The following is a 24,240-nucleotide window of genomic DNA, read 5'->3' as shown; positions in this document are numbered from 1 at the left end:
TTCTGTGAAATAACAGCAGAACCTGTGAAGCAATACATTAAAAATTCCAGAGTTTCGAAATAATTTAGAGCTACAGTATATTAATAGTATAAAAATATTTCTATTATTTTTGAAAGAAAAAATACATGTTAAAACATTGGTTTTATTATCTTTTTCTTGAATTATGTTGTTCATTAAAGTAATACAGGACAAAATAATAGAAAAAAATAATTATGGAGGCTGGAAAGAAACTATAATTGCACTTTATTTTAAAATTTACCATTCATACTGGCTAGATTCATATGTCACAGCGTGTAATTCTTGTGATTTACTGTTATCTCAATCCCTTGTGTTGTTTCTGGTTTATATGGGGAGTTTATGGTTTATTTTTGCACATATCAGCAAAGAGCAAAGAGTTTATCAACATATAGAAGCAGACTATAATTTAAAATGTTTCAGAGATAATAAGGATATTAACTGTACTTTCAAATGTTAGGAATTCCTATACAATATGAGCAATTCCAGTATAATTTTCAAAAATACAGAAATATGGTTTTCAAATGTGGAAACAGAATTGGGTAGCAGGATTTCTGCATTCTTTGTATATTATGTTAAATAAGAATTCAAACATTAAAGAAATATTATTGTTCCCTACCTTCAGTGGTGGGATTCAAAAATAATTTTACTACAGGTTCTGTGGATGTGGGTGTGGTTTTGTGGGCATGGCTTGGCGGACATGGCTTGGTGGGCGTGGCAGGCGAACAATACTGTAAAATTTCCATTCCCACCCCACTCCAGGCAAAGGATATTGCAAAATCTCCATTCCCTCCCCATTCCAGGTGAAGGTTACTGCAAAATCCCCATTTCCTCCCAATCAACTGGGATTCGGGAGACAGAGAATAGATGGGGGTGGGGCCGGTCAGAGGTGGTATTTATCGGTTCTCCAAACTACTCAAAATTCCGCTACTGTTTCTCCAGAATTGGTCAGAACTTGTTGAAGCCCACCTCTGCCTAGCTTCCTAATTTTCAAATAACAAGTTTGATAATAAAAAATGGCCTTAGGAGAGAGCATTGGGGAACATTAAATTTTGGTATCTACCCTTCTTCATTAGTACATTAGTTACTACTGTATTAAAATGTATATCATTTACTACTGTTACACTATGTGATTTTTGATTCTCTAATTTTTTTATATACTGTACACTATACTTAACAGAAGAACAGTTAGAAATGATAATACAGTGGTGCCTCATGATACGAACCCCTCATCTTACGAACAACCCGAGATATGAACCCGGGGTTCAGAATTTTTTTGCCTCTTCTTACGAACTTTTTCCTTCTTATGAACCCGCTGCCACCACCAAGAAGCCCCGCCGCCCGGCTGTCACTTTTTGAAACAGCCGGGGGGCTTCTCAGCGTCCTCCTGAACCCGAACGCCAAACCCGAACTTCCGGGTTCGGCATTCTGGAGGCCGCCGAGAAGCCCCCCGGCTGTTTTAAAAGGTGACAGCTGGGTGGCAGGGCTTCTCAGTGGCCTTCCGAATGCCGAACCCGGAAGTTCGGCAAAAGTTCGGGTTCGGGAGGCCGCTGGGAAGCCCCGCCGCCCGGCTATCACTTTTTGAAACAGCCGGGGGGCTTCTCAGCGTCCTCCTGAACCTGAACGCCAAACCTGAACTTCCGGGTTCGGCGTTCGGGAGGCCGCCGAGAAGCCCCCCGGCTGTTTTAAAAGGTGACAGCCGGGCGGCAGGGCTTCTCGGCAGCCTCCCGAACGCTGAACCCGGAAGTTCAGCAAAAGTTCAGGTTCGGGAGGCCGCTGGGAAGCCCCAACCGCCCAGCTGTCATCTTTTAAAACAGCCGGGAGTGCTTCTTGGCGGCCTCCGGAACGCCGAACCTGGAAGTTCGGGTTTGGCATTCGGGTTCAGGAGGACGCTGGGAAGCACCCCGGCTGTTTTGTTTTTGTTTTGTTTTTTTGAAAATAAATTTATTAAATATATACAATAAAAACCAAATACAGAAAGACAAAAGAGATATGCATATTGTACGTTTTAACATTTACACTCTACTTATGTAGTAATTGGGGAGTGGGAGAAGGGGGTTATGAAGGGAGGGAAGTAGATATAGAAGGAAGGGGGATAGGGAAAAGAAGGAGAGGGGGATAGAGAAGCGAAAACCAGCGTTAGAGCTGGGTCTTTCATGATTTGCGGCCTGTAGTTTGAGCTCGTAGTTTGTGTGTTTTACCCTAAGGCTTTATCGATATGTTTTGAATGTAGTTTTTAGTGCCAATATATATAATTCATTTAGGGGTTTATTTTCTTTGTAAAGTTGGAGTTCGTGTCGATCGATGTTTACAGTTTGTTGTTTCAATTTGATGTTATGATTTGTGATGTAAATTGCTATTTTTTCAAGTTGTTTTTGTTGGATATTTTTCTTGATGAATAATTTTTAGATAATTCCTTTTTTTTAACCAGAGGTACCATTTATCCCAAGCTTTGTAGAAATCTGTCTCATACTTGTTTTGCAGTTCCATTGTTAGTTTGGACATTTCTGCGCATTCCATTATTTTAATCAAGAGTGATAGAGTAGTAGGGTTTTTTTCTTGCTTCCAAAATTGTGCATATAAAATCCGTGCGGCTGTAATAATATGGATTATAATATATCTGTTTTCTTTACTAAAATTTTGTCTTGTGATTCCTAGTAGAAATAGTTCGGGTTTCGCATGGATAGTCTGAGAAGTAATTTGTTCTAGTATAGTTTTAATTTTTTCCCAATATTTTTGGGTGGTTTCACATGTCCACCAGATGTGGTAATATGTACCTGGTTTTTCTCTGCATTTCCAACATAATGGTGATAGATTTGGATACATTTTTGCAAGTCTAGCAGGTGGCAAGTGCCATCTGTAGAACATTTTATAATGGTTTTCCTTATATGAGGTTGCCATCGTTAGTTTATAGTTAGCAGTCCAAATTTCGTTTAGTAGTTGGTCGTATGTTATAATTTTGTCAGGGGTTAATGCATTCGGGTATATAATGGCTTCTGTTGGTGAAATCCATTTTGGGATGCAGAGGTAATGGTTTTTTTTTAATGAAGTGCCAGGTGTTAATTAAGGTTTTTCGGATGTAGTGTGATCTGAAATATGTTGGTATTTTATCTATGTCTGTCATCAGAAACTTGTGCCACCCGGATTGAAGGTCATAGCCTTCAAGTGTTAATATTCTAGAATTTTTAAGTATTATCCATTCTTTCAGTAGGTTTACAATTGAGGCATGGTAGTATAGTTCCATGTTTGGTAACCCAAATCCACCCCTTGACCTATGGTCTTGTAGGTCCTTAAGTTTTATCCTGGCCTTTTTTTTTGTCCATATGAATTTGCGAATTTTTTTGTGTAAGTTTTTGAAAAAGGGCCTGTTTAGTTTAATGGGTGCAGTTTGGAAAAGGTATAGAAATCTAGGAAGTATATTGCTTTTAATTACAGCAATTTTCCCATTATAGAGAGGAGTTTCGACCATCTGCAAAAATCTTTGTCCATTTCATTGATTAGTTTATCGTAATTGTCTTTCTTGATAGTGCTGCAATTTGCGGTAATCCATAATCCTAAGTATTTAACTTTTTTGGCGGTTTTTATTTTAGTGGATTCTTCTAATTTCAATATCTGCTGTTTTGTCATATTTTTTGTTATCATTTTTGTTTTTTCTCTATTAATTTTTAATCCAGCAGTCTCTCCAAATTTATTTATTTCATTAATTAGGATAGGTGCAGATTTTAAGGGGTCTTGTACAATGAACACCATGTCATCAGCAAAAGCTTGAAGTTTATAGTGTTCATTTTTAATTTTTAATCCTTGGATTTCCTTGTTGTGTCTTATTTTATTTAGTAGAACTCCTAGTGCAAAGATAAAAATCAGGGGGACTAAGGGACAGCCCTGCCTCACTCCTTTTTTTATACTTATTGTTTCTGTCATATCATTGTTTATCAGTATTTTGGCTGTTTGTATTGAGTATATAGTTTTAATGAGTTCTGTAAATTTATTACCAAATTGCATTGACGCTATTTGTGTTGTAAAGAATTGCCAGTATAAACTATCAAAAGCTTACTGTAGATCTACGAATAGGAATGCTACTGGTTTATCTATGTTTTTATCGTTCTGGAGGCCGCCGAGAAGCCCCCTGGCTGTTTTAAAAGGTGACAGCCGGGCAGCGGGGCTTCCCAGCGGCCTCCCGAACCCGAACTTTTGCCGAACTTCCGGGTTCGGCATTCGGAAGGCCACTGAGAAGCCCCGCCACCCGGCTGTCACCTTTTAAAACAGCCGGGGGGCTTCTCGGCGGCCTCCAGAACGCCGAACCCGGAAGTTCGGGTTTGGCGTTCGGGTTCAGGAGGACACTGAGAAGCCCCCCGGCTGTTTCAAAAGGTGACAGCCTGGCGGCGTTTTTTATTTTTTGTTGCACGGATTAATTGATTTTACATTGTTTCCTATGGGAAACAATGTTTTGTCTTACGAACTTTTCGTCTTACGAACCTCCGCCTGGAACCAAATAGGTTCGTAAGACGAGGTATTACTGTAAGCAAAACTAAAATCAATCAATAAAGTAAGCATCAGGCAGAATCAGTCAAAAATATATGCTGTTTTCAGGCAGAAACACCAAATTACCACATATGAATCTCTTGCTGATATCAAGGTCTTGACATTAGGATAAATTAGGAATATGGAGTAAATTATTTTGTAATTTATTCCTGTTAGGACATCTTTGATTCCCGCTCTTGCGACATATATCTTCCATAAAGACTAATTGGAGTAAAATTTAGAAAAGATAGTATCCAAACCAATACTATTAAATATGAAAATATTTCCCATCAAGTCTTATTAGCTTTCTGGAATGACAGGGGGAAACCAAGGTATGGCCCCTCAATCCCCAGAATCCTCCTTCCGGATTCTTATTGTCTTGATAGAAACCACCTCAAATCTTTTCCCAAATACTGTAGCCCAATTAAAAAAAAACCACAACCAATTGCTTAAATTTTTCAATAAAAGCGAAAACAAAAACAAAAAAGTTGAGTTTGTATTTCAATACGCAAAACAACTAAATTCAATTAAAACTGTTGCAGGTGAGTCATTAAGAGGCAAAAGAAAGTCAACAGATCTGAATACCAACCATGGTTAGAGCAGTGTTTCCCAACCTTGGCAACTTGAAGATATCTGGACTTCAACTCCAAAAATTCCCCAGCCAGCGAAGTCCAGATATCTTCAAGTTGCCAAGGTTGGGAAACACTGCTTAAGAGGCACAATACCACAATGAGGGTGGAACACAAATTTTCAGGGACTCTAATCCTTGAAGGGAGATGCTCCTAGATGATTATTGTATACTTTTCCTCAGAAATTTCTCATCAGACTGAAAATAAAATGAAAATGTGCTTTGCACTTGCTGGCATACTTAAAGTACTGTATATATAATCATCATTGGAAGGAAGTACTGTAGCTGTCTTCCATTTTTGCTCCTTGTTCATTCCCTTCTGCATAATGCCAAGGTGCCATTCACATTAGAGGCTGATGACGTTCAAGGTAGAGGAAAACAGAGTTTGGAAAGGGCAGATATTTTATTTACCTTGAAATAAACAGCTTCACTGGCCATGTATGGGTCCCATTAATTCTATATGGGTAAATAATCAGGCTGCCAAGAGTGAGTGTGCTGATTATATCCCTGCCCAAACACCTATGTGGTTTCATATTATCTAAGGGAAACTAGAAGTGTATTCTTCCTTGACTGTATGGAAACAAAATGTAGACAGCTAATAATAGGCCACTTTCTTTTACTAGCCTAGCAACAGGTAAATAGTCAACCTTTCCAAACTAGTACTAGTCAGTAAACAATTTTCTGGATTTATTTACAAGACAACTTTATCTAAAATTACCATGATAAAATGGACAAGAATTGCCATCTTCTTTCTTAAAATGCATAAATACATGGACCCAAAGGAATACTATAATATAAAGAGTTATAATTTCTGTTGGCTTAAGAACATTGCCAAGATTTTATGAATCCTGTTGAGGACGAACCTACTAAGAAAGTAAAGAGTCTCAGGCCCAAATTTTTGGGAGAGGGGCTTGGAATTGTAAGGAGTAAAGCCTGCAAGGCTCTAGGCACACATTTTGCTCCTTAGCCTATATTATCCAAATGCTCCAAAATAAAACAAGTGGCAGAAGTATTGGGTCAATTCTCCCAGAGGACAAGGTCTGAAAATACTAAAAGGAATACCAAAAATACCAAAAGCAAAGTTTACGCTAACTTGCCATAACCTCCATCCCTGTTCTGTTTCTTTCACAAAACCCACATCTATTCCATACTTTTATCCATCCATGTCATCCCAAATTTCAAAATAACACACAACCAATTTCCAATACTAGTTACTAACAAAAACTAAATATGGTTACGGAGAAGCAACAAGCAACACTAAAATCTGTCATTTTGTGAAGAAAGCAGATAAACAGAAGATCCATAACAATCTTTTCAAATCAGGATAAATAAAAGAAAGGAATCCTTTATATACTGCATGCTTAAGCCATGGAAGTTATTGTTCCTAGTGATAGCCAAACCTGAACAGCTTTAAAAGATTATTAGGCTTATTCATGGAGAATAAGTTATTAATAGCTACTAATCGTGATGGCTATACATTTTCTCTAGTACAAAGTACAACAGTGTTCTCAGGATAAAGGTTGAGGAGCATTAGTGAGAAGGAGTTCTTATTTGTCCCTCTTGCCATTTCTTGAATGCTATTTGGCTGGCTTACATTAGAAACAGGATGTTGGATTAGATAGAATTTTAGCTGGATGCAAAATTGCTCTCCTATGTCTCCTTATTTATATATTTACTTCTAGTATTTATACTTTCTGCCTGAAAAGCTTCCATAACTTACATGATTATAACAATTGGACCCAAGTCAAAGAACTGCTTAGGATAGCATAAACGATTGTTACATTTTCCAGCAAACTTTAGGCATACTTCAAAAACAAAAGTTTACACATTTTCCCGCAACTCACTCACTCACTTTTTGTAGAAAACTTTCATAACCTCCCAGGAGGTGAGCTCTGTACAAAACAGTACTATAATGTACTGTGTAAAAGCAACAGCAGCAGATCTCTTTTATCTGGTGTAAGCAACCCAAGACCAGTTCTAGATCTTCAAGAAATGTTATCTCCCAATCTCCTGCACCAAAGCTCATTATAAATAAATACCAAGCAAAACAAGAGAAGTTGCCAACATGTATTAATTGCTCAAATTTTGATTAACAAAACCAAGGTCTATTGAACTAACTTTATTGCTTCAATTCACAACACATTGAGACACAAATTAAAAACAAAACAGTTTTTAAGAATAGGATACATTTTATGGATGTCATTCCACTCCATTTACAGCCAAATTAAGCCTATTCTTCAAACTGGTTCTATGTAGCTAATAGTCCAAGTTATCTTACGGCTTTTTACAATGCGAAAAGCCCTAAAGCAGTAGTTATCAACCTGCTGGAGTTACACAAAGTCTTGAAGAAATGTTATCATTTAAATCTCGAGTTAAGTCTTGACGGTCTGTGGCCATGATCCATGGCCCCAAAAGATCCATGCCAGTGGCGGAAATTTAGCTAAGGTCACTGAAACAGTGAAGCCAGTTTGCCACACCCCCAATCGGTTCCCCAATCACCATTGCTTGAAAGCGGCTGGCAAAAGGCTTTTGTGCATGCGCAAAGGGTCAGTACCCGGATGTGAAATACACTTTCGACGCACATACTTCCAAACCGTTAGGGAAGGTAAGAGAAACCTACCCCTGGTCCATGGTGAAGAAAAAAATTAAGAACCACTGTTCTACAGTATCTGCAATTCCAAATGGCAACAATGCGAAAGGCGTTTTGAACAAGAGCACCTCCTTTTCCCTCAGCTGGCCTGAGACCACAAACCGCACCTTAGATCAGTGGTTCTCAACCTGGGGGTCAGGACCCCTTTGGGGGGGTCGAACAACTGTTTAAGACCATGGGAAAAGATAAATTTCCCATGATGTTAGGAACTAAAGCTTTTATTCTAGGGCCTTAAAACATATTTTTACAATCTAACCATTCAGGTGTTTACAGTGTGGGTGTCCCTCTGACCTTCCTGCCAATTAGCTTAAAGTTCTGTTGGGAGAATTGGCCTTAGACTTATGGCATGAGGAACTGAGGAACTGTATTAAGGGGTCGGAGGCATTAGAAAGGTAAATAACCACTGCCTTAGATCTTCCTCAAAAGCAGCAAAAGTCATGGCAACTCCAGCTTGTAGCCCCTTCTCTTCAGAGTATTTTTCCCAGAACTGCAAGATGGGAGGGGGGGGGGTGTTTTGTTTTTGCCTTGCTTTCAACCAGAAAGGTCAAGGAGGAGATTGCTGACAGGATGGAAACCATCAGGGGCAAATGTATCACTTGTGTAAGGGAAAGGCACAACCTACCAACCTGCCTGCCACTCAACTGGGCAAATCTACCATCTCTTAATCCCCTTTAAGAGATTGGTAGTTTTGCCCAGAAGGAGCTATAAGATGGAGTTGCCAGGACTTTTGCTGCTTTTGAGGAAGATCTCAGGCAGTGCTTCTCAACCTTTCTAATGCCACGACCCCTTGCTACATTCCTCATGTTGTGGTGACTTCTCCAAGGCACCCAAAAGGCTCTATAAGAGCGCTAGTTTGGTATTGGATGAACAAAAAAGAAGCATTCATGCCAACTCAAAAGACACTCAATGGGCCCCCATCTCGGACATCCTTCTCCAGATCTCCCCCCCCCCCCCTCGCCCCAACGGTTCTTCCAAGAAATGCTGCAATGCCAAAAGGGGGGGGGAGGTATCTGATTTCAGTCGGTTGTGAAACGAACTGAAGGGCTGAAGCAGGGCAACGTATCCCACAGGCGCCGTTAAAGGTTGCCCCGGCAACCAAGGCAAAACCTCCCGTTATTGGTTGAGGGGCAAGTTTGTCGTCGTCCTCCACCCCACCCACCCCTCAATCTCCCGCCCCTCCGGGCCGCTTAATAATCAGGGAAACTAAGTAGACTTTTCTTTTTATGCGGCGGTGGCGGGACAATGACGGCGTCTGGGGAGGCTGCGGCAGCCACTCGGCCACCAGGCCTCTTTTCAGACGGGAGCTCCGTCCTCTCTCCCTCCCTCTCCGCTCTGAGGGAAAACCGCTCCTCCGTTTCCACGAGGCTAAAAAGGCCACCTTTCCCGCCACCTCCCCCCCACCGCCCCGGGTGGAAAAATCTGTTCTGAGTCCGTCCCGGTAGCCCAGCCTCACCTCTCCGAGAAGGGAGCCGCAAGGTCGCTCGACAGCCCCCGCGTCCCGTGACAGCAGCCGGCCTTTCCTTTCGAACTCGGGGACTGAACGGACCGAGGACAGCCGGGAGAAGGGAAGCTGCTTCTGCGGCTAAGCGGCGCTAAATTGCACACTGACCGGCGGCTGTTAGTGCTGCTGCAGGGGCAGGAGGAGGGAGTAGATCCGCTCTCGCTCCCTTTCTCTCTTTCTCTCTTTTTTTTCTCCTTCCCTCCCTCCTCCTCCTCCTAGTTGTATTGCTCCCCTGTTCTCCAATGCGCAGGAGCGGCGGCGGCAGTAGCAGCGGCGGCGGCGGCGACAACGCATTGTTAAGCAACCGCGAAAGCCGGAGGAGGTTTTCGCCTAATTCACCTGCAGGAGGAGGAGCCTGGAGGAGGCCCGCTCCGAGCGCGAGAGAAACAACAGCGGATCAAACGGGAATTGCCTCAGGATGCTTGTCCGCTGGCGGGTTGGATTAAAGCCTCGCCGCAGGCGGATTAAAAAGGCCTGTTGCTTGGTGGCGGGATTGGTCCCGAGACATTTTGACAGCGGAAGGTGGAAAGAAGCGTAATGTTGCGGTCTCCCGCCGCACCCTTATATTGAAATCTACCTGGGAGAAAGCAAATTCTCCTTTGGCAGTGGACCATAAAGGGTTTTTATTTATTCTTTGGATGTGTAAGGATGAGGCAAAAGCTGTTTCAACTCCTACAGGCAAAACGTCGCTATAGAGCACCGCACACCAAAACAACTAGACATAAGAACCGTTTTTTCCCAAACGCCATCACTCCACTAAACAATTCAATACTGTCAAACTATTTATTAAGTCTGCACTACTAATACTACTAGTTTTTTCTCATCATTCCTATCACCCATCTTCTCCCACTTATGACTGTATGGCTGTAACTTGTTGCTTTCATCCTTAAGATTTTTATTAATATTGTTTCCTGATTGTTTATTTGACCCCCCCCCCCATGACAATCATTAAATGTTGTACCTCATGATTCTAGACAAATGTATATTACACTGAGAGCATATGCACCAAAGACAAATTCCTTGTGTGTCCAATCACACTTGTCCAATAAAGAATTCTATCTACACTGCTCAAAAAAATAAAGAGAACACTTAAACAACACAATATAACTCCAAGTAAATCAAACTTCTGTGAAATCAAACTGTCCACTTAGGAAGCAATACTGATTGACAATCAATTTCACATGCTGCTGTGCACATTGAACTTTGTACAGAACAAAGTATTCAATGAGAATATTTCATTCATTCAGATCTAGGATGTGTTATTTGAGTGTTCCCTTTATTTTTTTTAGCAGTATATATCTTACATTTTCTCCGAGAGACTCAGCAGATAATCACACCTACTCTCTGATCTTGTTGGGACTTGGGAGATTCAAATGAAAAGTCTTAGATCTGTAGCAGGCTACACCAAAGGATTGTGTGTGGCTTTTTAAAAAAAATGAATAAAACAATTTATAGAATTTGAAGAAAAAAGATTTATTTTTAAAAATGGTAAACAAGCATTTTCATATTTAAAGAAAATCAACAGATGTTGACATTCTCATCCAGAATCAAATTTGACTTTTCTGCTCACCTTAAAAAAAATCCCCATGCTTAGCATTTTTTCCCCTCCAATATCCCGAAAGTGCTTTTGTCAAGGGGCAACCACATTTCAGCTCTGAACTGAAAAAGCTTCTTGGATGTGAAGTGAAAGGTCTTCAAAGAAAAACCAGAAAGTCCAGTTGCTCCCTAGACACTTCTCCAATGGTTATCAACCACTCTGTGATAACCCAAAAGTATATTTGCAAAAGGCACTTTTACTTTGTTTTTCCTGGAAGACATTTTGCTTCTCATCCAAGAAGCTTCTTCAGTTGGATGAGAAGTGAAGTCTTCAAGGAAGAACCTTTTGAAAAGAACCTTTGGGACAACCATGACCTGGATGACTGAGAATCTCCCTAGATGCACTGTGATGAGGCTGAACTAAGGATGACTGCCCTAAAATCACTTTTGGTCATCAATAACGTGTGGACCCAGCAATTGTTTATAACGGTTTACAAATTAGGTGAGCTCAACTCATATAATCAGCCAGTAGTGTCTGCAAGAGAAGCTGTGTATGAAAGCATAGTGTCCATGATCATGGCTAACACCCCAGAGGACAGGCTTTAATGGTTAAGTCTTAAGTAGTAGAGTTCAGAGCCCATTTATAATCACCTTTACTAACTATGATCTTAGAGCTGATTCTCTCTTAACCAGCATAGGAGAAAAAATATCAACTACTTTAAGACCCGACACTGCTGTCACCTAGCTATAAAAAGAATGCATTTAGCTGTATCTTTACTGCAAGCACTTAAATAAAGATTGACACCTAGAGTTAAAAGGACAGTTGGCATTTCTTTAAAAAAATGTTCCCTTTCATTGATAAAATAAATTGTAGTGAATCGATAAAACATAAGCATGCTGTAAAAGATTCTGCAGTTCCAATTTTTCTTGAGAATTTGAAATAAGCTTATATAACATTTTTTCAGATTAATGTCACCAATTAAAATAATTGCAATATAATTGGAAATATAACATCAATGCAGTTTACTGTAAAAGAAAGGGTTAGAGGGTTTCTGTTTTTGTCCCTTTTTTGTTTCTATGTTATGTTTGTATAGGTTTGAAGTTTGTGCTTTAATGTTTTAAATGTACTTTTTAACGTTTATATTTAATTAAAAAAATTAATTGTAAAAAAAATAATAATTGTATCCCAAATAAACTGATAAGGACAAAACATTTGGCTGTATCTAATACCAGACCTTTCGGGAACACACAGTTAAATAGTAGGTCTATTCTTAATTATTTACTGCTAATTTCTGATCAGCAATACTTAATATGTTTTATTTAATATGTAGTTTGATGCCTTAAATCCATGACTGTAAATCACTGCTTTACAAAAGTGCTGTTCTAGGAAAAGCTTTCCTTTTCCTTCTTGATTTAATTGCCACATTACACTACAAACATTCAATAATTTATGTTAATCCTTCTCTCCTTTAATAACTGTTTAGCAACAATCACTCCATTTGAAAGTAATAGAGGAAAAGAAGGAAACCCAAGGCCTGCTTCATTAGCTCTGCATAGATCCATATGTGGTTTTTGGTGTCTTTTTGGACTTGGCTAGGGTCAAATTGATCCAAACTCTTAAGAAAATAGGAACACATCCATGTAGTATCCTTGACAACAATAGGAAAAGCTTTATTTTGTTATTTCTTTGACTCTGAGATTTCTTGGTGCTCTCTCCTGTTCCCAGTGATAAACAGTAATAAACCTAGATAATCTTATTTAAATCTGGCATTGGTCATGTTCAATCATGTAAAAATATTTTTTCTTAATATACAACACAACTGTAAATAAGGTACACAAATGTACCTTACATATGTACTCTAACAAGGAGAAAAGCAACTTAGAACTAAATTTCCTGACAGAACAATCAATCAGTGAAACAGCTTGCCTCCAGAAGTTGTGAATGCTCCAATACTGGAAGTTTTTAAGAAGGCATTGGATAACCATCGGTCTGAAGTAGTGTAGGTAAGTAAGGGGGTCTAAGTAAGGGGTTGGACTAGAACAGCATTTCCCAACCGGTGTGCCGCGGCACACTAGTGTGCCGCGAAGCTCCTAGGGAAGCTCTAGCTGGGCGGGGCGCTGCCGGTGCCTCCGACCTCCCGGCTCCTGCCCAATGCTGCGGTTTCTGGCGCTCTCCTGCTGGGCCCCAAAGAAGGAAGGCAGGAAGAAGGAGAGGTTCATTCTTCACGCCTTTTTCCCGTCTTCCTTCTTTGGGGCCCAGCAGGAGAGCGCATCGGGCAGGAGCCGGGAGGTCGGAGGCACCGGCAGCGCCCCGCCCAGCTGGAGCTTCCCTGGCGTCGGCGGCAAGTGTCCTTTGGGGCCCGGCGGGAGGGCACTGGTGGGAGGGCACTGGCGGGAGGGGGGTGGCGGCTGCAGCGATGCAGGCAGTCACGGGGAGATGGCAATGGGAGCGGGGGGGTGGCGGCTGCAGCGGTGCAGGCAGTCGCGGGGAGATGGCGGTGGGAGCGGGAGTGGGGATGGCTGCAGCGGCCACAGGCAGTCGCGGGGGGGTGGCGGCTGCAGCGGTGCAGGCAGTCGCGGGGGGTGGCGGCTGCAGCGGTGCAGGCAGTCGCGGGGGGGTGGCTGCAGCGGCCGCAGGCAGTTGCGGGGAGATGGCAGTCGTGGGGAGATGGCAGCGGCCGCAGGCAGTCGCGGGGAGAGCTCCAGGGTGGAGGCACCGACGGTGGCAGTTGGACGTGCTGCTGGACGCCGCACATGCTGGCGCTGCGGGCCTGGCATATACGCCGTCCAGCAGCACGTCCAGCTGCCACCGTCAGGGCTCCCGCTTGCAGTCAGCTGAGAGAGAGAGAGAGAAAGAAAGAGAGACATATAAGAGAGGCAGAGAGAGAGAGAGAGAGAAAGAAAGAGAGACATAGCAAGAGAGGAAGAAAAAGAGAGACATAGGAAGAGAGGCAGAGAAAGAGAGAGAGAAAGAGAGACATAGCAAGAGGCAGAGAGAGAGAGAAAGAGACATAGCAAGAGAGAAAGAGAGACATAGCAAGAGAGGCAGAGAGAGAGAGAAAGAGAGAGAGAGAAAGAAAGAGAAAGAGAAATAGCAAGATAGGCAAAGAGAAAGAAAATGACATATAGCAAGAGACAGTGAAAGAGAGAGAGAGCAAGAAAGAGAAAAAAGCAAGAAAGAGATAGCAAGAGAGAGAGAGAGAGCAAGGGAGAGAGAAAGACATAGAGGAAGGGAAGGAGGGAGAGAGAAAGAGAGCAAAAAAGAGAGGAAGAAAGAAAGAAAGAGGGATAGAGAGAGAGAAAGAAGGGAAGGAAGGAAAAGAGAGAAAGAGGGAGAAATAGAGCAAAAGGGAGGAAGAGAGAGGGTTTTTTGTCCAAACTTTTCTTTAGCCCCCCCCCCGCCCCCCTTCAATGTTCCCCAGGATTTTGAAAATATGAATAATGTGCCGCGGCTCAAAAAAGGTTGGGAAACACTGGACTAGAAGATCTCCAAGGTCCCTTCCAACTCTGTTGTTATTATTATGTTTTATTTTGATGTTATTGTGGTCTAGAGACTTTACCGTTATGTAGTTCCTTCTTCCTCAGGCACCATTATTCCTTTCCCTATCTTTTCAAAACTAACCTCTGACAAATTCTTATATTTTGAATTATTCTCTGGTTGAAGTTACCAGATGGTACTCCTCTATATCTAGCTGCCCTGCTTCCCTTCCCTTTCCAATTCTTTTTTACATCTCAGCAGAGATAATCCACCTCTTCTCCTTTGTCCTTTTTATGCGATGCTTCTGCTTTCAGTGCTTTAATGGACCATTTGTCTAGAAAATGTATCTGTTATTCATAATTGTTAATTAAATTGGAGAATACATGACTTAACAGCAGTATTGCACAAATGATATATTTTTGATTACAGTGGTACCTCTACCTAAGAACGCCTCTATTTTCAACTTTTCTAGATAAGAACCAGGTGTTCAAGATTTTTTTGCCTCTTCTCAAGAACCATTTTCCACTTACAAAGCCTAGCCTCCCAAACTGTAACCAGAAAAGGCAGGGAGAAGCCTCCGTGGGGCCTCTCTAGGAATCTCTTGGAGGGAACAGGGCCGGAAAAGGCCGGGAAAAGCCTCTGTGGGGCCTCCCTAGGAATCTCCTGGGAGGAAACAGGGCCTCCACCCTCCCTGTGGTTTCCCCAATCGCACACATTATTTGCTTTTACATTGATTCCTATGGGGAAAATTGCTTTTTCACACAAACCTTTCTATTTAAGAACCTGGTCACAGAACGAATTAAGTTCGTAAGTAGAGGTACTACTGTATTTGCAAAAAAATGTAATATAATAGATATACATGTCCATTGCATCCAGGTCTCTTAAATCAAAATTTTCCTCTATCACAATTTTTGAGGAACTCTTCTTTTGGCTTATTTGAACTTTAATATTTCAAGTTAGGGTATACTGATTACCTATTGTTTGAATTCATTAAAATTTGATTTCCTGAAATTCATGATGTATAACTGACTTCTTTCAGCTTTTCTTCCTTGGTTTGATCTCCAACATAACATAGCCATGGTTTACCCGAAGTACCTCTTTAGTCCCTCAACCTAATTCCTCTCTGTTGGTTACAAATATGTCCAGGAAATCTAATCTTGTACTTCTTTCAACCTTTTGAAAAATGACATTTCTAATAAAAGAGGTTGAAAACATATTGGATCTCCTACTCCTAGATGAGTTAGTCATCTAGAAAATATAATGTCTTTTATTACCATTATAACCTATCCTCTTGAGAACCTTTGAATTGATTTTGAAAGGAATTATTCATACTTCTGCTCTAAGTACCTTATACCGTATTTTTCAGAGTATAAGATGCACCTTTTTACCCCCCAAAATAGGGTGAAAACTTGGGCGTGTCTTATACACCGAATGTAGCCCCACCCACCCCCACCCTTTGGCTTCTGCTTCCCAGCAATTTACCTCCTTGCAGCAAACAGAACAGAGCCTGTTAAGCCAAACAACTGATTATCAGCTTCCCAACACTCAGATGATTGAAGCTGCAGGCAGGCCATGTGGTAAAACTGAAATTGAAACTAAAGCTTCAAGGTAGCAAATTACTCATAGGTAGAGGCAGAGGCGGAATTTTATTTTCTTGCACTAATCAGATTGTTGAAACTGGATGCAAAGAGGTAAGTCAATAACTATAAATGTCTCTAAAATGTTCAAATTATTAGATGTATTTTTTAAAGACTGCTTTATTATTGTTCTAAACAACTTAGGAAAATGAAGAAGCTTTTTAAAACAAATGCTTGATCTTAAGAGCCTAGTGCTTTTGTGTCTTCTTTTAAATAGCAGAGAATAATGTGTACTTCTAGAAACCCAAATCAATTTTAACAGCATCTGTACAGTACAAGTATAGTCTGAAATGTAACAGTGACCTGTTTTAGTATTAAGATAAGGCAGCTGTGTTAAACCTTGACTTAAATAGATCTATTTAAATAACTGAGAGGAGTTAGTGTGACTACATTTAAGAAAACTTTCTGGCATTAATATACTGCCATAATGTACATTTCTCCAATTCTTTGCTATTTCTATGGGTCAGGCACACAGGAAACAATGTGCACAGTTATACAGAAAACAGTGTATATCATCTGTACCGTTTTCTGGGAGGCAAATTGCTGGGACGCAGAGGCAGAATTTTTTCCCTTGTTTTCCTTCCCCAAAACTAAGGTGTGTCTTATATTCCAAAAAATACTCTACTGTACATGGCTCACTACTTATAGTAATCTAATTCCATACATCAACAATTATGGTATGCCTTATGCTACAAAATAAGGTTTGTTTCCTTTGGATTTAGACTGCAGTATCTCCCCTTATAATTGTTGTAAAAACAGTCATAAAGTCGAGGCTGGTCAAACAGTGTCTCAACTTACAATCACAATGACTTATGTCCAAAATTCCAAGCTCCATTGTGGTTCTAATTCAAGGTGTACCCTGTTTTCCCCAAAATAAGACATCCCCTGATAATAAGCCCAATCAGACTTTTGAGTGCATGGCAATAAGGCCAAGCGTTTATTTCAGGGTTCAAAAAAATATAAGACAGGGTTTTATTTTGTGGAAAACACAGTACCTGTAGTTTGGACTTTGTTTAGACAATGTATGAATGTAGTCAATGGGTCAACCTTGTTTAAAACACCTAGCAAAGAAACCTCAGTCACTTTCTCCTTTTATAGTATTGGTAACATACTGATTTGTAATCTTGTCATTCTTTTTTACAGTTTTTAAAACACAACATATACAAGAGGTGACCAAATTAGGGATGGTAAGAGGAGGTTGCATGTTTTCCACTCTCTCAATTTGTCCTCCAGTTCAAATCCTGCTTGTAATCTTCCTGGATGGATTGCCTCTGTTTAACAAATGATGTTTGTTCAGATCCTGTCACTCTTCTTACATACACATTTGTGAATCATTTCTTAATATTAAATTGAAATGCAATATGGAAGCATTTTCTAAGACCATTAAGAACTTCATAGCTAATTTTGCCAGTACAGTATTGCCTAATGTAATGGAGTAATGCAATCTAAACACCTCAGCCCAGAGATCCCCAACCTCCGGTTCATCACATGCCAGAAACTGTGCACACAAAACCACACATACACCAGTCTGTGGAAAAACCTCTCCACGGAACTGATCCCTTGTGCCCAAAAGGTTGGGACCTGCTGCCTTAGTCCATTGTACAGTATATTTCAAAGATAGATCAGTTTTCCAAATATTATACCTCCTTCTATCACTTCTTTAGGACCCACTTTTAATGGCTAGTTAAATTACACATTATACAAAGACATAGTGATTCGATCGACTTGGCTTTAGTATTGTGTATGTAGCTGAAGCTATGCAGCTAAAATTGCAGCCTACCTATCTCCTTTTTTCATTTTAAAAAGTGCCATAATTTTATTCTCAGCCAGATCTCTGAGAAATACTAAAACAACAGACATCAACTAGCACAGGATTGATATTTATTTTATGCAGTAATTGCCACATTGCTTAAGATTTGGACTAGCAGCTAATTAGCACTATGATAACACATTCACAACTGTATAGTGTCCAATAAATAATCAACATATGCATCTGCTAATGTTGATAAATTGCTAAATTAAAGTCACATTATGGTGGTTATTTGCTCTTAGACGCAAAATTATTATTTGTGAACTACAAATGTGTGCCAATACCCAATGTTTATTATTTTGGACATGGATACATTCAGGTAATCACTTAATCCCCCCCCCCTCCATCTACATATGGCTGGAACAACCTCTTCAGGAGGAAACTATGGCATATGGTAGTGATGGCGAACCTATGGCATGGGTGCCACAGGTGGCACGCAGAGCCCTATCTGCTGGCACCCAAGCTGTTGCACTAGCTCAGTTCCAACGTGGATATGTGTGCCAACCAGCTGATTTTTGGCTCACAGAGGCTCTGGGAGGGCATTTTTGTCTTCCGGAAGGCCTCCAGGGAGGTGGGGGAGAGCATTTCTACCCTCCCCCAGCTCCAATGAAGCCTATGGAGCCTGGGGAGAGTGAAACACAAGCCTCCTGGGCCCACCAGAAGGTGGGAAACAGGCCATTTCTGGCCTCTAAAGGGCCTCCAGAGAGCCTCCAAGGGGTGGGGAAAGCTATTTTTGCCCTCCCCAGGCATTGAATTATGGGTGTGGCTACTCATGCATATGCGATAGCGCTCACCCACGCTCTTTCGGCACCCAAGAAAAAAAAGGTTAGCTATCACTGGCATATGGTATCCAAAGTTAGAGAGATCCAGGACCAACAGCATGTACTCCTCCCTCCCCCCACCTCTCTCTCCTCCAGGAAAGATCAATAAGGTGACCAATGCAGTTTAGGTGCCAAAATTGGACCCAAAACTTGTTTAAGAAAATCTGTTTTCTATAACAATTTTAATCTATTCAGCCTCTGGGTCCTGAAGCATCTTCTTCAGGAAGGGGAGGTTGGAAAGAAAGCACATCAAGTTAATACCTAAACTTACAAACTCTCCATCAAAGAAATAAGCTCCTTGCTGAAGATAAATTTAATTTGGGCTTTCCTATCACCCAATTGTTTTCTGAAGAAAGCTAATCTTTTATTCCCCATGCAAATATTGACCTTGAGAATACTTTTTTTACAAAGGTTATATACCTAACTTTAGTACTGTATTACTTATAAAGTTGGAATATGCTGGAATATCACCAGCTATGTTTCTTGTAGAACAGGCAAGAAGCTGGTCACCTTTGATGACTAGTTGTATTATTATATTCACATGGGACAAGCGGCCTCAGGCAAATTCCAAGTGGAAATCTGTAACTGTATATCTTTTTTTTTAAAGAGGGGTTTTCTTTCTTTGAAGAACCATCCATGTGAAAAACAAGAGAAAAGAATGCAGGAAAAAACAAACAAACTGTCAAGATTTGCACTTGGCAGGACCAACAATTAAATGCTTGAGGCTAGATACTTGTATAACAACTTACCACTGAAGAAGTGTCATGAAAAGTCATTGTGCTTTCCAGACATGCAATAAACAAAGCAACTTTTGCAACAAGTAAATCCAGATCAAAATTATGCATTATCTATGGTTCACATGTATTAATGAATAAACAGAAAACATGCATCATAGATTGACACCCTGGTTTATTTACCTACACGTCTTATTGAATATGGTCACATACCAGAAAAAAACAGGGTTCTTATATACTCAATAATTGATCAGTAACTACTTTGTAAATCTGACCAACTTTCTAAGCATTAGTTAAAGGCATGAGACTGGCTTCTTCTATCCCACTTGGCCACTCTTTATATGCATGTGGTCAATCTTGACAATTGTATTATCATTTGGATAGCTATTATCACTCTAAGTGGTCTTTGCTTAACCACTTGTTAAGCAATCATTTAAATTTATGACAGTGCTGAACAGTATTTATGTCCAGTTCTCATATTTACAAGATGCAATGTCCATTTGGCAGATAGCTCATAATTATGATGTTGAAGCATCTCATGGTCACATGATCACTATTTGCAGCTTCCATTGGTTTTCAACAAGCAAAGACAAAGTCAGCAGGTCCAAAAGGGTGATCACATATTGTCACATTTTACAAATGGAAATTCCTGTCCTAATTACTGAGGTTAAATGAAAATCACCTATATCTCCTACTAAAATAAATAAATCTAAAAGCGCTTAGCTTTGGCTCAGTTTTCTCTTTAAAAACTTACTACTGTATTTTTCAGAGTACAGTATAAGATACACCTTTTTCCTCCCTAAAAGCGACTGAAAATTCAGATGCCTCTCATACTCTGAATGTAGCTGGTTTTTTGGAAGCTTCCCCCCCCCCCAGCCCTAACTAGGTGCTAACAATCTTCCAAGCTCTTACTTTGCAAGTTCTTTCATTGTTACTCTTTGCAAAAAATGTTTTCCAAGCCCTAAGTCTTTGCAGGGGTTTTTTCATTGCTCTAACTTTTTCTAAGACTAAGGTGTGTTTTGTACTCTGGTGCATCTTATACTCTGAAAAATATGGTATTTTACAGATAAAAACAAAGGAAATGTAAAACAAAAATATTAATAATTTACGTGGCTTGAATCTTTCTACACATATACGAAAGAACTTTTTAGTTTGAGGACTCTACTATATTAAGTATGCCTTCTTGGGTTGTACAACAGCAGTGGGTTTCAATTACTGTCGCTACCAGTTTGCTATTGGGGAATGAGTACAGGGTGCTTCTGCAGATGCACAAAAACATCCAGATGAGTGGGTGGAGCCTCCCGCCACCGTCACTACTGGTTTGCCTGATCCTGGGTGAATGGATAGCAACCAACCACTGCTGTACAACTATTTAGACAAATATTTAGATCAAGACACCCAAGCCAAACCACAGTATGTTTTGTTGAATTAGATTGCTGAATTATTAGTGCAAGGTTAAATATTCTCTTATTTATTGAATTTATCAATTTAGTCCTCAAAGATGCTTGAAATGGTATTCTGTGGAAATATGTCATGATGAGAAACTAATAATGAGGTTTTACTATGTCCAACAAGTTTTCACTCTGCGGTTTCTTTGTCCTTTGTCTTTTGTATATGTGTGTGTGTGTGTGTGTGTGTGTGTGTGTGAAGAGAGGGAGAGGAAGAGAGAAAGAAAGCCTGACACTGTCAACTCCATCTGATGTTTCCTTCTATCAGCTGTCACCTAGCAATCTTTGCATCTTTTTACAGTGTTTTTTTCTATTCCAGTAAGTTCATTGTTCTTCATATTACACTAAGAAACTATGTTTTCACTTTTTTTTCCAAAACCTGTTTTGTTAAGCAACAGCATCTAACCAACTTTGATTTTTCTCAAGAAAGGGAATTATGTATTTGTTTATGTGTTAGATATAAATTTTATGAAAGAATGTTTAAGAGATTAATGAGAAGGCAAATTTGGAAAGAAAAAAGTAAATAAACGAAATAAAAGTATTAGGTAAAGTATTAGGTAAATACTTTTACTTTTAGGTAAGTGTAAAAACAGAAAAGCAAAAAACGTTTTGAACAAGTGACTTTCAATTTGACAGCAGTTATAAAATGCATTTGTATTTTATCTCTTTATCTGAGGCTGCAACATAATTTTCTTATTTCAATAGCCTGAGCCTTTTTTAATCAAACTCATATATTACAAGTTCATTTTTAAAACAAAAAGTCCATAAGTGGTGTCTAGTCATTTATACTATGGTTATCGTCCTTTCTCTAATCAGACAAATCAATTTTGCCATCTCTGCTAATTCTGACATTTTAGAGTGGTGGAAGTGATTAGAATTTAGATAGAAACCTTCCGGATGTCTCAGGACCGTGAATTAGACTGTTGTTTTTTTTAAGGGAATTTAACCATGTCACAGCAAGCTACTATCATACTATTGCCAAGAAAATTACATGAGCAATTGAACCTAGTGTATAATTTTCTGGAGATGAACTTGATTAAAAGAAATCTTTATTTCCACAAATTTATACATTTTACAAATTTATACATTTGCATGTATTAATTTTCCCATTGATGATATTTTATATTTGAATTTTTTTTTCTGGAAGTCTGATGAATAGAGGGTAAAAATGATTAGTAACTAAATTATCCTATAAGTGACACCTGGACAACCCCCCCACTCCATTTTATAAAAGCATGTAATATAACCAGCCCCAGTCTTCAGAGAGGGACAGCATATTAGTCTAATAAATTATTATTATTATTATTATTATTATTATTATTATTATTATTTATTATTTATTATGCACCTCTAAGCAGTACACTAGTTTAAAATCATAACATTCAGTATTTACTGGGAATAGGTTTGCAATAGAAAATTATGATAATTGCACTTGTGAATTAATTAGGTTCTAACATGATGGCCTCCAAAAGTTTTAAATTACAACTGCTATATCCCCAGAGCTTTAGCCAAATTGAGACTTATAGGTGCTGAAGTCCAAAGCCTCTGGAAAGCTGATTTGACATTGCAATATTGCTGTTCTTTAAATCTGTTGGGCTGCAACCCCCGGCATCCTCAACCAGCAAAATCACTTGGGTTAAACTAAATTAGGGAAAATTAAAAAGTCAGAGTATAAGCCACCCAGAGTCCTGCTGGAGTTGGGCAGCATATAAATATCACTAAATAAATAAATAAATTGTGTATAAATATTCCAGATTAAGACCCCCATTTCTCTCCAATTGTTTACCTAATTTAATCCTGCACTCTCACCAAGCCCAGCTATGTTACCCTGATTAGGTAATCTTGAATTTAAGGTTGCTAAATGTCTAAAATAAAAGGGAGACATGTCTTCCTATTCTCCGGCTAGCAGCCATAGCCTAAAATTAAGTGTGTGTGTTTTCCTCCATCTGTTGACAGATTTAACAGCCTAAAAGATTGACATTATTTCTATCAGCCATCAATTTCAGTCCATCCCCTTCAAAAAGTCTTTAGATGACATGATTCTCATAGGTTCCTGTGGTGAAATTTGAAGAGTTCTTGTGGATTCTCTCTTGTAGTTAACATATATTTGGAAAAAAAAAAAATATAGGAAAAACATAGCAACTGAAAACCTGGCACTAAAAATCATCTTCTTCTTCTTCTTCTTCTTCTTCCTCCTCCTCCTCCTCCTCCTCCTCATTATTCAATTGAATCTAGTGTCTTGTTGTTGTTGTTCTTCTTCTTATTATCATCATCATCATCATCATCATCGTCTGTTTCCTCCCAAACCATAGTTGGATCGCAGTTTCCAGCTCGCACTTTCCTGATTCCCAAATCTAGAACTGAGCACACTCAAAACCGTAGAAATGGTGGTAGACTTTAATAGAAACCCTTCCGCCCTTCCACCTCTCACAACACTAGAGAACACAATATCAACAAATTCAAATTTCTAGGTTCTATCGTATCTCAAGACCTAAAATGGTCACCTAACATCAAAAACATCATAAAAAAAGCACAACAAAGAATGTTCTTTCTGTGCCAGCTCAGGAAGCTCAAACTGCCCAAGGAGCTGTTGATAACAGTTCTACAGAGGAATCATTGAGTCTGTCATCTGCACCTCTATAACTGTCTGGTTTGGTGCTGCAACCCAACAGGACCGACACAGACTTCAGAGGATAATCAGAACTGCAGAAAAAACTATTGCTGCTAACCTGCCTTCCATTGAGGACCTGTATACTGCACGAGTCAAAAAGAGGGCGGGGAAAATATTTACTGACCCCTCACATCCTGGACACAAACTGTTTAAACTCCTACCCTCAAAACGTCGCTACAGAGCACTGCACACCAAGACAACTAGACACAAGAACAGTTTTTTTCCGAACGCCATCACTCTACTAAACAAATAATTCCCTCAACACTGTCAGACTTTCTACTAAATCTGCACTTCTATTCTACTAGTTTTTCTCATCATTCCTATCACCCATTTCCTCCCATGTTGACTGTATGACTGTAACTTGTTGCTCATATCCTAAGATTTTTATTAATATTGCTTCTTCATTGCTTATTTGACCCCTATGACAATCATTAAGTGTTGTACCACATGATTCTTGACAAATGTATATTTTATTTTATGTACGCTGAGAGCATATGCACCAAGACAAATTCCTTGTGTGTCCAATCACACTTGGCCAATAAAAAAAAATTCTATTCTTATTATTATTATTATCATCATCATCGTCGTCGTCGTCGTCTGTTTCCTCCCAAACCACAGTTGGATCGCAGTTTCCAGCTCGCACTTTCCTGATTCACACGGGGTGGTGCCACAAAAGTCTTGGGCTCAGGTTTATCACAAGACCAGCGTCGGCTCCGGATTTCCGGGGGGAAAAAACAAACGAAAACAAACCAACGGCGCGAATCAATTGGACTTTGCTTTAGATCGCAAT

The 24,240-nt window shown here is 39.8% G+C and overlaps 1 protein-coding gene across 4 annotated transcripts in view; it reads right to left on the bottom strand.

Annotated features, from left to right (window-relative positions):
- The window catches only part of KLHL32 (kelch like family member 32), a 104,845-nt gene extending 95,204 nt beyond the window's left edge, over positions 1–9,641 (bottom strand). For 2 of the 4 annotated variants that reach the window (XM_070733252.1, XM_070733253.1), the window contains exon 1: positions 9,268–9,641. The gene's annotated coding sequence lies outside the window, so the exon portion shown is untranslated. The remainder of the gene's footprint in view (positions 1–9,267) is intronic. The other 2 variants (XM_070733247.1, XM_070733246.1) reach the window with 2 other exon arrangements.
- Positions 9,642–24,240: the final 14,599 nt, after the last annotated feature.

Source organism: Erythrolamprus reginae, chromosome 1 (assembly GCF_031021105.1).
Source record: "Erythrolamprus reginae isolate rEryReg1 chromosome 1, rEryReg1.hap1, whole genome shotgun sequence".
Classification (NCBI taxonomy): Eukaryota; Metazoa; Chordata; class Lepidosauria; order Squamata; family Dipsadidae; genus Erythrolamprus; species Erythrolamprus reginae.
Note: the sequence above shows the minus strand (reverse complement) of the source record. Positions and strands in the feature narration are given on the sequence as shown.